The sequence below is a fragment of the Equus caballus genome, chromosome 5, assembly GCF_041296265.1.
Source record: "Equus caballus isolate H_3958 breed thoroughbred chromosome 5, TB-T2T, whole genome shotgun sequence".
In the NCBI taxonomy this organism is placed as follows: Eukaryota; Metazoa; Chordata; class Mammalia; order Perissodactyla; family Equidae; genus Equus; species Equus caballus.
In genome coordinates this window covers 29,293,094-29,305,771 of record NC_091688.1, presented here as the reverse complement: position 1 = coordinate 29,305,771, position 12,678 = coordinate 29,293,094, and the positions used below count along the sequence as shown (strand labels likewise).

At 40.4% G+C, this 12,678-nt stretch overlaps 1 long non-coding RNA gene across 3 annotated transcripts in view; it reads right to left on the bottom strand.

Moving 5' to 3' along the window:
* The window catches only part of LOC102150260 (uncharacterized), a 65,373-nt gene extending 52,974 nt beyond the window's left edge, over nt 1–12,399 (bottom strand). For 2 of the 3 annotated variants that reach the window (XR_011438596.1, XR_002807961.2), the window contains exon 1: nt 12,094–12,312. This is a non-coding gene — a long non-coding RNA (uncharacterized lncRNA). Of the gene's footprint in view, nt 1–12,093 lie in introns of all 3 variants that reach the window. The other variant, XR_011438595.1, reaches the window with a different exon arrangement.
* Nucleotides 12,400–12,678: the final 279 nt, after the last annotated feature.

Below are 12,678 nucleotides of genomic sequence, written 5' to 3'. Positions count from 1 at the left end.
AGCAACAAATTTAGTTTCCCTTGGTCTTCTCTAATGAAGATATGCTATCTTCTGTAGGACACAAAAGCTCAAATAGGTGGATTGTCTGAAGAGCTCATAAATTCTGGATAACCCCTTCCTTATATGAGAATTTTCTCTTAGATTATCCTCACCACCATCAACAACAACAGCTAAAAAGGAGATAACAAAACCTGGATTCCACTCCCAGGGAAGAATTTCGCTCTGCCCAAGCTGGTAAGAAACTAAGAGTCCCAACTGATTGTGCACTCAAATTATAGGCTTAAACTTAACATTGAAACCCAAATAAACATAACACCATAAGACATTTTCCACTGATTCCTTCTTTGCGTTCCACTGCATTTTGCTTAACAAGCAGCTCATCCACATGTGGCTAAAGAGGAAAATACCCTCAGAGGCTAGAGAAAGCCAGAGAGACCTGTGCAAGATACGAGGCTCAGCCATGGAAACTCCACACTCCAGGTTGAATTTCACAAGCAAGACAGACAGGCACCACCAAACTGGGTCCAGCGTTCTGGCTATGGCTCCTAATTCTCTAATCTGGTTCTATCTCTGAGACAAAGGAAAACTGGAAATGTTATACAGTCGCCAAACATGAAGATATTTCCAACGGATCCAGGATGCCATCCCCAAGACAAGCACCTTCTCCTTTCCCCTTAATACCTACCCACCTTCAAAGCCGCACTCTGAACATTGCCTCTGCAGAGGGTAACCACATTAAACATCTCAATAACACTCAGACTGGACATTGAGATGCTCCAGAGAACTGTAGATTTTTCCCCAAATAGGAAAATTTAGTCTTTAGGGCACATCTCCTGAATCAAATATCTACCTAAGCCCTCTATTGCAGACATTGACACTACTCAAAATGACCTTTCTCAAACTTGAGCAATGGGTCTTCACCATCTAGCTGAGTGGTCAGGGCACTAAGAAGGCTCTATCTAAGGCCAATATCACTGACGAACATAGATGCAAAAATTCTAAACAAAATTTTGGCAACCAGAATTCAGCAATTCATCAAAAGGATCATACATCATGATCAGGTGGGATTCATACCAGGGACACAGGGATGGTTCAACATCTGCAAATCAATCAACGTGATACACCACATCAACAAACTGAGGAATAAAAACCACATGATCATCTCAATAGATGCAGAGAAAGCATTTGACAAGATCCAACAGCCATTTATGATAAAAACTCTGAACAAAATGGGTATAGAAGGGAACTACCTCAACATAATAAACACCATATATGACAAACCCACAGCCAACATCATACTCAATGGGCAAAAACTGAGCACCATCCCCGAGAAAACAGGAATGAGACAAGGATGCCCTCTATCACCACTCTTATTTAATATAGTACTGGAGGTCCTGGCCAGAGCAATCAGGCAAGAAAAAGGAATAAAAGGAATCCAAATAGGGAGGGAAGAAGTGAAACTCTCGCTGTTTGCAAACGACATGATCTTATATATAGAAAACCCCAAAGAACCCATTGGAAAACTCTTAGAAGTAATCAACAACTACAGCAAAGTTGCAGGGTACAAAATCAATTTGCATAAATCAGTAGCATTTCTATATTCTAATAACGAACTAACAGAAAAAGAACTCAAGAACACAATACCATTCAAAATCTGAACAAAACGAATAAAATACCTTGGGGTAAATTTAACTAAGGAAGTGAAGGATCTGTATAATGAAAATTACAAGGCCTTTCTGAGAGAATTGGATGGTGACATAAGGAGATGGAAAGACATTCCATGTACATGGATTGGAAGAATAAACATAGTTAAAATGTCCGTTCTACCTAAAGCAATCTACAGATTCAATGCTATCCCAATCAGAATCCCAATGACATTCTTTACAGAATTAGAACACAGAATCCTAAAGTTCATATGGGGCAACAAAAGACCCCGAATTGCTAGAGCAATCCTGAGAAAAAAGAACAAAACAGGAGGCATCACAATCCCTGACTTCAAAATATACTACAAAGCTACAGGAATCAAAACAGCATGGTACTGGTACAAAAACAGGTGCACAGATCAATGGAACAGAATTGAAAGCCCAGAAATAAAACCATACATCTATGGACAGCTTCTCTTCAACAAAGGAGCTGAGGGCATACAATGGAGAAAAGAAAGTCTTTTCAACAAATGGTCCTGGGAAAACTGGAAAGCCATATGTAAAAGAATGAAAATTGACCATTCTTTTTCACCATTCACCAAAATAAACTCGAAATGGATCAAAGACCTAAGGATGAGACCTGAAACCATAAGGCTTCTAGAAGAAAACGTAGGCAGTACACTCTTTGACATCAGTATTAAAAGGATCTTTTTGGACACCATGTCTTCTCAGACAAGGGAAACAAGAGAAAGAATAAACAAATGGGACTTCATCAGACTAAAGAGCTTCCTCAAGGCAAAGGAAAACAGGATTGAAACAAAAAAACAACCCACTAACTGGGAAAAAATATTTGCAAGTCATACATCCGACAAAGGGTTAATATCCATAATGTATAAAGAACTCACACAACTCAACAACAAAAAATCAAACAACCTGATCAAAAAATGGGCAGGACACATGAACAGACATTTCTCCAAAGAAGATATACAGATGGCCAATAGGCACATGAAAAGATGTTCATCATCGCTGTGCATCAGGGAAATGCAAATCAAAACTACACTAAGATATCACCTTACACCCGTTAGATTGGCAAAAATAACTAAAACAAATAGTAACAAATGTTGGAGAGGTTGTGGAGAAAAAGGAACCCTCATACACTGCTGGTGGGAATGCAAACTGCTGCAGCCACTATGGAAAACAGTATAGAGATTCCTCAAAAAATTAAAAATAGAACTACCATATGATCCAGCCATTTCACTACTGGGTATCTATCCAAAGAGCTTGAAGTCAGCAATCCCAAAAGTCCTACATACCCCAATGTTCATTGCAGCATTATTTACAATAGCCAAGACATGGAAGCAACCTAAGTGCCCATCAACAGATGAATGGATAAAGAAGATGTGGTACATATATACAATGGAATACTACTCAGCTGCAAAACAGAACAAAATCATTCCATTTGCAATAACATGGATGGACCTTGAGGGAATTATGTTAAGTGAAATAAGCCAGCGAGAGAAGGAAAATCTGTGTATGACTCCACTCATATGAGAAGTTTAAAAATGTGGACTAAGAGAACAGTTTAGTGGATACCAGGGGAAAGGTGGGGTGGGGGGTGGGCACAAAGGGTGAAGTGGTGCACCTACAACATGAATGACAAATATTAATGTACATCTGAAATTTCACAAGATTGTAACCCATCATTAACTCAATGAAAAAAAAAAAAAGAAGAAGGCTCTGTCTAAAGAGATGATGAGGAAGGAAATACCCAGAAATTTCACAGGTCCTGACAGTAATGTCAGCTATCCATTCATTCATTCATTCAATAAATAAATATTCAACAAAACACTATATATAAAACATCCATACAGTAAGCAAAATGAAGTGCATAAAAATAGTTAAAAAAATAGATCTTGCCTTCAAAAACTAAGTCAAGACACATACACAAAAGAAAAAATCCCCATAATATAGGGTAGAAAGCATTAATTGCCCTGAAAGGGGTACAGATAAAGTGCCATACTCATGTGAGTTCCAAGAAGACTGAAATTATTTCTGGTGGAAGGGGTCAAGAAAAGCTTCCCAGAGAAAACAGTATTTCAGATGACCTTTGAAGGATGGGGAAGATTTGGACCTGAAAGATGAAAGGAAAGTGCATCCAAGTGGAAGGATTGGCCTAAGCAATGGATCTGAAGAGGCAAACACAGGAAACAAGACATTTTTCAGTCTGGCTGGGAAATAGGAGGCAAGACGCATAATGCAGCAGCAGCAAAACAAAAACTAGGAAAAATAAGCTAGAACTATTTCATAGATGGCCTTCAACAAGAATTTGGAAATTATATGTAAATAATGAAGAGCCACTGAAGGTTCTGAGCTTAGGAGTGGTGTGGTGAGACTTCAGAAGGATTAATGAGTGAGGTAAATTAGAGGAGAATGCAATCAGAGGCAATAAGACAAATCAGGATAGAAATACAATGGTGGAGATAACAAGCAAAGAACCGGGGTATCAGAAGAGCATGAAGAGGAAAGGGTAGATGAGAGAATGTTGTTGAGTGAGAGTCAAAAAAAAACGGATTCAGTCATTAGTGGTCATGGTGGACAAGGACATCAAAGATCTTTTTTTTTTATTTTTTTTAATTTTTGAGGAAGATTAGCCCTGAGCTAACTACTACCAGTCCTCCTCTTTTTTGCTGAGGAAGCCTGGCCCTGAGCTAACATCCGTGCCCATCTTCCTCTACTTTATATGTGGGACACCTACCACAGCATGGCATGCCAAGCGGTGCCATGTCCACACCCAGGATCATAACTGGCGAACCTTGGGCCGCCGAGATGCGGAATGTGCGAACTTAACCGCTGCGCCACAGGGCCAGCCCAAGATCTTTAAGTATATATTCTGGATGTCCAAGAAAATAATAATATTGTCAACAGAAATGGAACTTAAAAGGTGACAAAGCCTGTGGAACACCTAAGTGCTTACATTTTGGCATCAGCTGGAAATGTAGGGCTGGTGCCAGGAAAGCACAGAGGGACAAATATCAAGGTTCCATTCAGTCCTTGTTACTTTGCCTCCCTGTGGCATTTACCATCGTTGACCTCTCCCTCCTTGAATTATCCTGTTGGTTTTCTGGACAATATCCTTTCCCTGTTTTCCTCCTTTCTCTGGGCAGCTCTCTCCTAGGCTCCATGAGCTCCTCTTCTGCTATTTGACTCACATGGTTATGTTCCCCAGAGCTTCAGCCTTAGTCCTCTTCTCATTCTACATCCTGTCCCTGAAAGGTTTGTCTTTGCCTGTTGCTTAGCTAAACCTCCACGCAGATGGCTCTTATAGAAGGCAATGGTTGAGAATGCAGGCTCTGGAATCAGCCTGGCCTTAGACTCTGGCACCACCACTTGCTGGACAGATGATGTTGGACAAGCCATGTACCTTCATCTTCCTCACATGTAAAATGTGGTTATAGGGTTGTTAAGAGGATTTAATGTGAGGATTAATACAGAATTTGGCACATAGTAAGTCCTCAGTAAATGGTTATTATTATTAACCAAAAATTTAACTAGAATTCTAGATCTCTCTCCTGATGGCCAGACTCATATAGTCAGTTGTCATCTGGGCAGGATCCTCTGAAGTCTGAAAGTAGCCCATCATCTTTCTGCCCCTCGTCTACGTTACAAACATTCATCCAAAATCCAAATTAGAAACCTGGCAGTCATCCCATATTTCTCCCACTACCCACCCCCCACATACGTCTTTCATCAAATCCTACAAGATAAAATTCCAAACGACTCAACATGACATAAAAGTCCATCATTACCTCGCTACTGCCTCCCTGTCTGAACTCATTTTCCACCGCTCCCTCTATTCTCCAACATACTCACACGTTCTGCTCCAGCTTCATACCAAGGTACTTGCCATTCCTCACGAACATCAAGCAATCTAATACATATGTCTTTGCACAATTCTTTCCTCTGCCTGGAATGTCCTTCCTTCTTCCAACTTCCCATGCCCAATCTGGATAATTCCTATTTGCCTTTAAAGATAGCTTGTGTCACTTCCCTGTGAAGACTTTCTTGGCTGCCAGTAGGCAATTAGATGCCTTTCCCTCTGCTTCTATAACAAAGTGTGTTCTCCTATTGTGGCACCTACTGCATTGGAATTATTGATTTGCTTGTCTCTCTTCTCTAGTAAATTGTAAGGCACTTACAAGCAACAACTGTGTCTTATTCATTGCTCAACTCCCAACCCCCTCCCCAACCTAGCACAATACATAGCACATAGTAGGCTCTTAGGTGTTTTACTATATAAATGAATAACTGAACAATCCAACAAAAGGGATAATCCTAGAAGTTTCATTCCTTTTTTCTTTTTTGTCAGCATGGTTAATCATAAAATTCATGTACGTTGACTTACAACTCAAAAGCTTTCTGGTTTAGTCCATGCCCCTGGAACAATAACCAATAGTTTTCTATCCCATTTTTCAAGATATATGTCTTTTAAAGATAATGGGTGGTTTTTATTTTCTACTTGGTGCTTTTCTGCATTCTCTAAATCTTCTCTGATTTATCTCTTGATCCATACCAAATCAGTCACCTGACAAAAATCAGGAAATTTAAAGGAAAGCCTTAAAGAAGTTTGTCTGCAAATATGATTAGACTCTCTTTAATTCAAATAATTGAGTAATGTGGTGCCTAAAGATTATCATTCAAGAGTACCAAATTCTCATTGTATTTGGTGTTGGGGGGGGAAGGTATATAGCAAATTCCAGGTGAGAAGATAATTTTAAAAACAGAATATTTTTTAAGCACATCTTTCTAACTCAAAGATAGCGGGTCCTACTAAGAGGGGTTATGAGAGTAAGAAAGTCACTTCCCAGTTATCACAGTGAACCAACAAGACCACTCTTTGATGCCCGTCAGCAGCAGCTCTTGCTTTTTCATGTTGCCGCTTAGGATCAACCTCTCTACCCTCTCATTTCCCACACCTTCACCTTTGGCAATCACCTGCTCAGAAAGCATTCTATCCTGCCATCACCCTCTCAGGTCCCTGCCCTGGACCCATCCATAAAGGGCACCTTGACTCTGGACCTGAGCAGTCTCCCTAAGTGTCTGAATGGACAGCAGCTCTGTGTCTAGCCCTTTAAGGGCTAACGTTGTACTCCAGTGTCCTACACTTTCTGATGAAAAGTTCTCCTCCAGGTTGAGAGAATGAACTATAGCTAATTGCAAAGCACAAAAAAGGGAACTAACTCAGGAACCAGCAGCTCAGCGATTAGTGACTTAGACAATGCTGCCACCCATCGGTCAAAAGCACTGCCGGTTTTCTCACGAGGTTTGGAGGGATTCAGTGGAACATTTCACGTGGGTTTGGAATGGGTAGTAGCTGAATTGTTCCTGCCATTATTACTGGTGCTTCAACAGTAAGGTTGATAGTTATAACAAGATCACAATTACAGCAGACCTATGAGCAGAGGCTACAGCAGAAATTGATGTTCCGGGAGTGCAGAATAAGAAATCAGTTCAGACCCTAAAAGAGGGATTGAAAGTGGAGAAAGGTTGTGCCCTGATGATGAAAATAGATGGAGAAAGAGGAAGATGACAGCACAAGTAGACTGACAACCTCCCATACACCACACAATGATTGAACGAGGTACATTCACATAAGGAATCTAACTTAATCCCCACTAAAACCCTACAAGACTGGTATTTTTGTGCCCATGATGAAAGCAGGTAAGGACCAGAGAGGCTGCAGATTGCATAAGCTCACAGCTCAGACACAGCAGAGCTGGTTTGAACTCAGGTTTCTCTGTCCTGTTCCCAAAGTCATTCTCATTCTACCAGGCCAAAGCCACCTGTGTCACTTCTCAAATTTGTTTAGGGCAGACACTGAGTCTATGAGGCTGTTTTCTTGTTTCAGTCAAAATCACTTGCTGGGGTTTTAAGTAAAGGAAGTCAATGCTTTAGGTTTAAAGTTTAAATGTTGAACAGAGGGACGCATACTCTGGGAAATCTGGTGCCATGGATTCTCTGTACACAGTAGGAGCTCTTTTGTTCCTCTAATATCCTCTGCCTGTACAGATACATAAAGTTTAAAGCCATGCTGTTGGGTTCAACAGCCACTAGCTACATGTGGCTATCATGCGCTTGAAATGCAGCTAGTCCAAATCGCTGTGCACCGTACATGTAAAATACACACCGGATTTCTAAGACTTCACACAAAAATAGAAATATAAAATATCTTACTAACAATTTTTATACTGACTAGATGGCGACATGATACTCTTTGGGATTTATTAGGTTAAATAAAGTATATTGTTAAAATTAACTTCACCTATTTCTTCATACTTTTTTGTTTGTTTTGTTTTTTGGGTTTTTTTAAAGATTTTATTTTTCCTTTTTCTCCCCAAAGCCCCCTGGTACATAATTGTATATTTTTAGTTGTGGGTCCTTCTAGTTGTGGCATGTGGGACGCCACCTCAGCATGGCTTGATGAGCAGTGCCATGTCCGTGCCCAGGATCTGAACCGGCGAAACCCTGGGCCACCAAAGCAGAGCACGTGAACTAAACCACTCAGCCATGGGGCCAGACCCCTATTTCTTCATACTTTTTAATGGGACTTCTAGAAGGCTTTAATTTACATATATGGATAGCACTATCTTTCCATTGGATAGCTCTGGCTTAAAAACACACAAACATGCTTTTGTAATTTCATACAATAATTAGTAATAGATCACGGGCATGAAACTGAAATGTTTCTTCTTCAGTTGATAGACAGAAAACTGCCACCTGAGGTTCAATTAAGACAGCTATAATTATTAACAAGGAATTTGACATTGTGAGGAAACTAATGAAGGCTGATTTTCTCTGGTTGTATGTGTTATGGGTGACTGACTTGTTGACTAATTATCCCAATGTTTTCATCCTGCAGATTTCATTAATAACAGTGTAACTTATATCCTAGAAGCATGAGGCCTATCAGGCTCAACAAAGAAATTCACATTTTTTACATTAAAAAAAGTAGAGCCATTGCTGCCCGACTCAGAGGTGTGTTCCTAAGGCCGTGGAATCTTCTTAGCCCTATTTAGTTCAGTGCCTGTAAATGGGTAGATGGAAATCTCATTGTGAGCTCGACTGTCACACCCTAAGATTAAAGCAATTCAGCATCCAAGGGTAATTCGAGACTAACCAGGGTTTCTTGGCAGGTTTTTCTTATGTCATCAAAAACAACTCTGGAAAGATGGTCTTAGAGAAATCTACAAGCCACTGAACTCCTAAAGATAAGATGGATTCAAAGTTCCTAACCAGGGATTTAAAGGACAATGGCTTCTAAGGCTGACAAACCACTGGTCCAAACCACGTGGAGTTACCTCCTCTGCAGGGCCCTCACAGAAATGGTCACCTAGGACTACAACACATCAGCAAAGGTGAGCATCAACAGGGATGCCCCTCTGCCCAAGAATTTTGAAGAGCCTCCTTTTGCCTTTGAGTCAGGCTTGATGTCCATTAGGATGCTGAGTTTCCAGATGGGAGGAGGATGGACCAAATGGTTTCTCAAGTTCACCTTTAAAACCAGACCGATCTTCAGCTCTCCACAAAAAGGACACACCCAACAAGTTAAATTGAAGCAAAAAATAACCTTGGTCTGAGGTCTCCGAGGAACTCATCTGAACAGTACACAATGCAAACTCAACAGATATCCTCTGCCAGCTCTTCTCAATTTTCTCTGCTATGTGTGATATTTTCCATGGATGAGACCAGAGATGTTTGGTTCTAAATGATAGTCAGATGTTTAAACAATTTTGTTGCTGAAACAAGATAATTTCCAGAAGCCTCTTTTCTGTACACGGTATCTTTTGGTGAGACCCACCGCAAAGAAAATGAGTTACACAAGAAGAATGGTAGAAGATCTGGAAATTAGCCAGGAAACTGGACCATAACATACCCCAAGCAAAACAAAAAAAATCATTAATAGGAAACAGGCCAGTTTTTAAGGGTCATGAAAAGAATACAGACTGGGTTCTCAGCAACTGGCTAGGTTTCAAAGTCAGTAACCTCCAACTTGTCAGGGAGGATTGTGGTTAATGCTGCGAAAGACATGTACTGAAAGGTTTCTAGTTGCCCTTAAATTCCTGAATTTCTAGTCAGAATATCATACCACACATGTGCAAAACAGAAAAGTCTGGTAAGTTTTAAATAGGTCCTGCTGTAAGTAAACCCAATATATAAAATCTTAACGTATAAAATCAATCCATTAGGAGGTGATCATTTATATCAAAAAAGAATTAACTTGTAAAATATTTTTAAGTAAAATTTTTCCTATTCATATATTAGGTTGAATCGTATGAAATTGTCAAGACTTGACTGTTTTTGATCAAACAAAACCAAAATCCTGGCAATCAAATGTGGTTCAATTTATGCATTGCATTAACAACACAGGTGGTAGAAAAGCCTAGAGAATTAGGAATCCCTACTAATTTCAAGGTAGCAGAAATAAAGATTTTTAAAAATCTGTCCCAAATTACAATTCAAAGTCAACAGGAAAATATTTTGTTCAACATTTTCAATTTTGGCCTACATAATTTTTCAGTAACACACCTATAGCCTGTTTTAATCGGAATACCACAGGATGTAGTCAGTGATGACTAAGAATTTTGGTAATAAATTTGGCAATGCCTAAAATAATAGTAATACACTCCACAGTTATATATTTTCACATTTCAAAGCAGCTTTAAATGACATGAATCTATTAAAGCATGTAGAAGAGAAAGATAATTCCTCTACCTTCTAGGTCCTTCTGGCTGGTCTAAGAATGAAATTGACATGAGACAGAATAACAGGAGAAAATCAAACAAAGTTTAATAACATGTATACATGGGAGAAACCCAGGAAAGCTGAGTAACTCGCCAAATTGGCCAAAGCCACCACCTTAAATACCATCTTCAGCCAAAGATAAAGGAGGATGGGGGGGGGGGCGAGGTAGTGATTTGGGACTTCAAAGGGGAGGAAAGCAATTTACATGGAGATGGAAATGCAAATGTTTGTAAAACAAGTGTTTGCTGGGCCATCTATAGCCAATGTGACCTGAGAGACAGAACTTTGATAAAAATGGACTTGCTTGTGTCTTTCTGTCTATCACACCTATTTTACATTACACTGTAGTTGTCTTCTGGTATTAGCTCCTTTCTGGAACAGGATTTCTATCTTAAATTCTTTTAGGCAGTTAGGGGGAAGGTCAAAGTTTCTTTCAGAGTCTTTTGTTCTTAAAAATAATCAAGGCAAAGAGACACATTTTGGGGTGGCCAATTCTGATCCCCCACAGCCATGTCCCCAAATCTTTTGTGAAAATGAGACAAACATGGAAGAGAGAGAGAGAGGAAAAAAAGGAAGATGAATTAATTTTTATTATCAGAATTTCCACATCCAAATTAGGATTGCTTTTCAAAGAAGTCCCCGTGGGAAGCTATATATCTACTTCTAGGTGACACCACCATATTGCTCAAAATGTTTGGAATTCCTCTTGGAACTGCCTTCAAAGCTACATAAGAAAACCAGTACATCACTGAATAGTCATATTTCTCCTTCCCCTTCGTCTTTCTCTTAAATACCAAGCTGGCATCAACTGGCTATTAAACTGCTTATTGCACAAACTTAGATCCAAATGCTTTGAGTTACTTGATAAAATACATGCATGATTTGTCCAAATCCGTAGAATGTACACCAAGAGTGAACCCTAACATAAACGATGGACTTTGAGTGATGATAATGTGTCAATGTACGTTCATCCAATAATGTACCACCCTAGTGAGGGATGTTAATAATGGAGGAAGCCATGCATGTGTGAGAGAAGGGGACATATGGGAAATCTCTACCCTCAATTTTGCTGTGAAACTAAAACTACTCTAAAAAAATAAAGTCAATAAAAAAAAGAAGAAAAAATACATACATAAAACAAAATTAAAAAACTACTTTTGGGAGAGGAAAATTTGTCCACATTGAGGATATCCAAGAATGCCTGGTACATATTCCCACTTTCCCTTTTTGTCCGCTTCTTCCTAGTCTTCTCCATCAGTACCCTCCACTCTCTGAGAAGAAAAACCAGGTCTGTTACCTTTAAACCAAGGCGATTAGGAATGAGATGGTGGAGAACATCCCTAACGGTGGCCAACTCCACTCGGAGCGCCTCTTTCTGCATCTGTTAACGTATCTGAAAATTTCAGAATGTAGCAGGGATTCATGATGTCATCTGCGTGAGGAGAAACACACGGGGCACCCAGATAACAAAACACGCGTCTAGCAAGCATATAAAGAGCAAGCAGGGAACACGTTTTTCTCATAGAAAAGGTAGTTCGGAAGTGAAAGGTTGACTGCCAATGTTTTCACAGTTGACTAATTTTAAACAATTACAGTCACCTGTAAAATAAAAGTATTTCTTACGCCCATGTCAAGGCAAGTGGCCTTTTACCTTAACGTTGACAAATAAAAGTACTTTAGGATAAAGACTAAAAGCGAGGGCTCCCCCTTGCTGACAGAAATGAGGCAATCGAAGCTATCCCGTCTCTCCTCATCGCTCTGGAAAGATTTCCTGAAGGAACTGGGGTTTGTGTCCCCGCAAGCCCGGGGCGGCACAGGGCTCGCCGCCCCGCGGGACAGCGACCTCGGGCGGAGAGCTTCTGCGGTTACTAAGGCAACAGGACGCCTCTGAGTTAGTGCCACGGATGCTACGGTCCCCTCCTGGGCGATTGCGTTTCCAACCCGCTCTGACCCCTTTATAGATGCGCGCGAGGTCTGACCAATCAGCTTAGCTCTCTCTAATGTGCTCTCCGCAATCCACCAATCAGGAGCTGCCACATAAAGCTCGAAGCTGAGTGGTCAGATTCCCAGAGAGGGCGAGTTGGGAACAGACACAGGTGGGATGGGGGAGCTACTTTGTGCTCGTCTTGTGAACTAGGCATTAGTGATTCAGGCCGGATGGTGCAGTTAGGGGAGGGTCTCAGTCAAGGGTTCCTGTGTGGCGAGGAGAGCGGTTTCCTTGGAACCCAAAGAATGA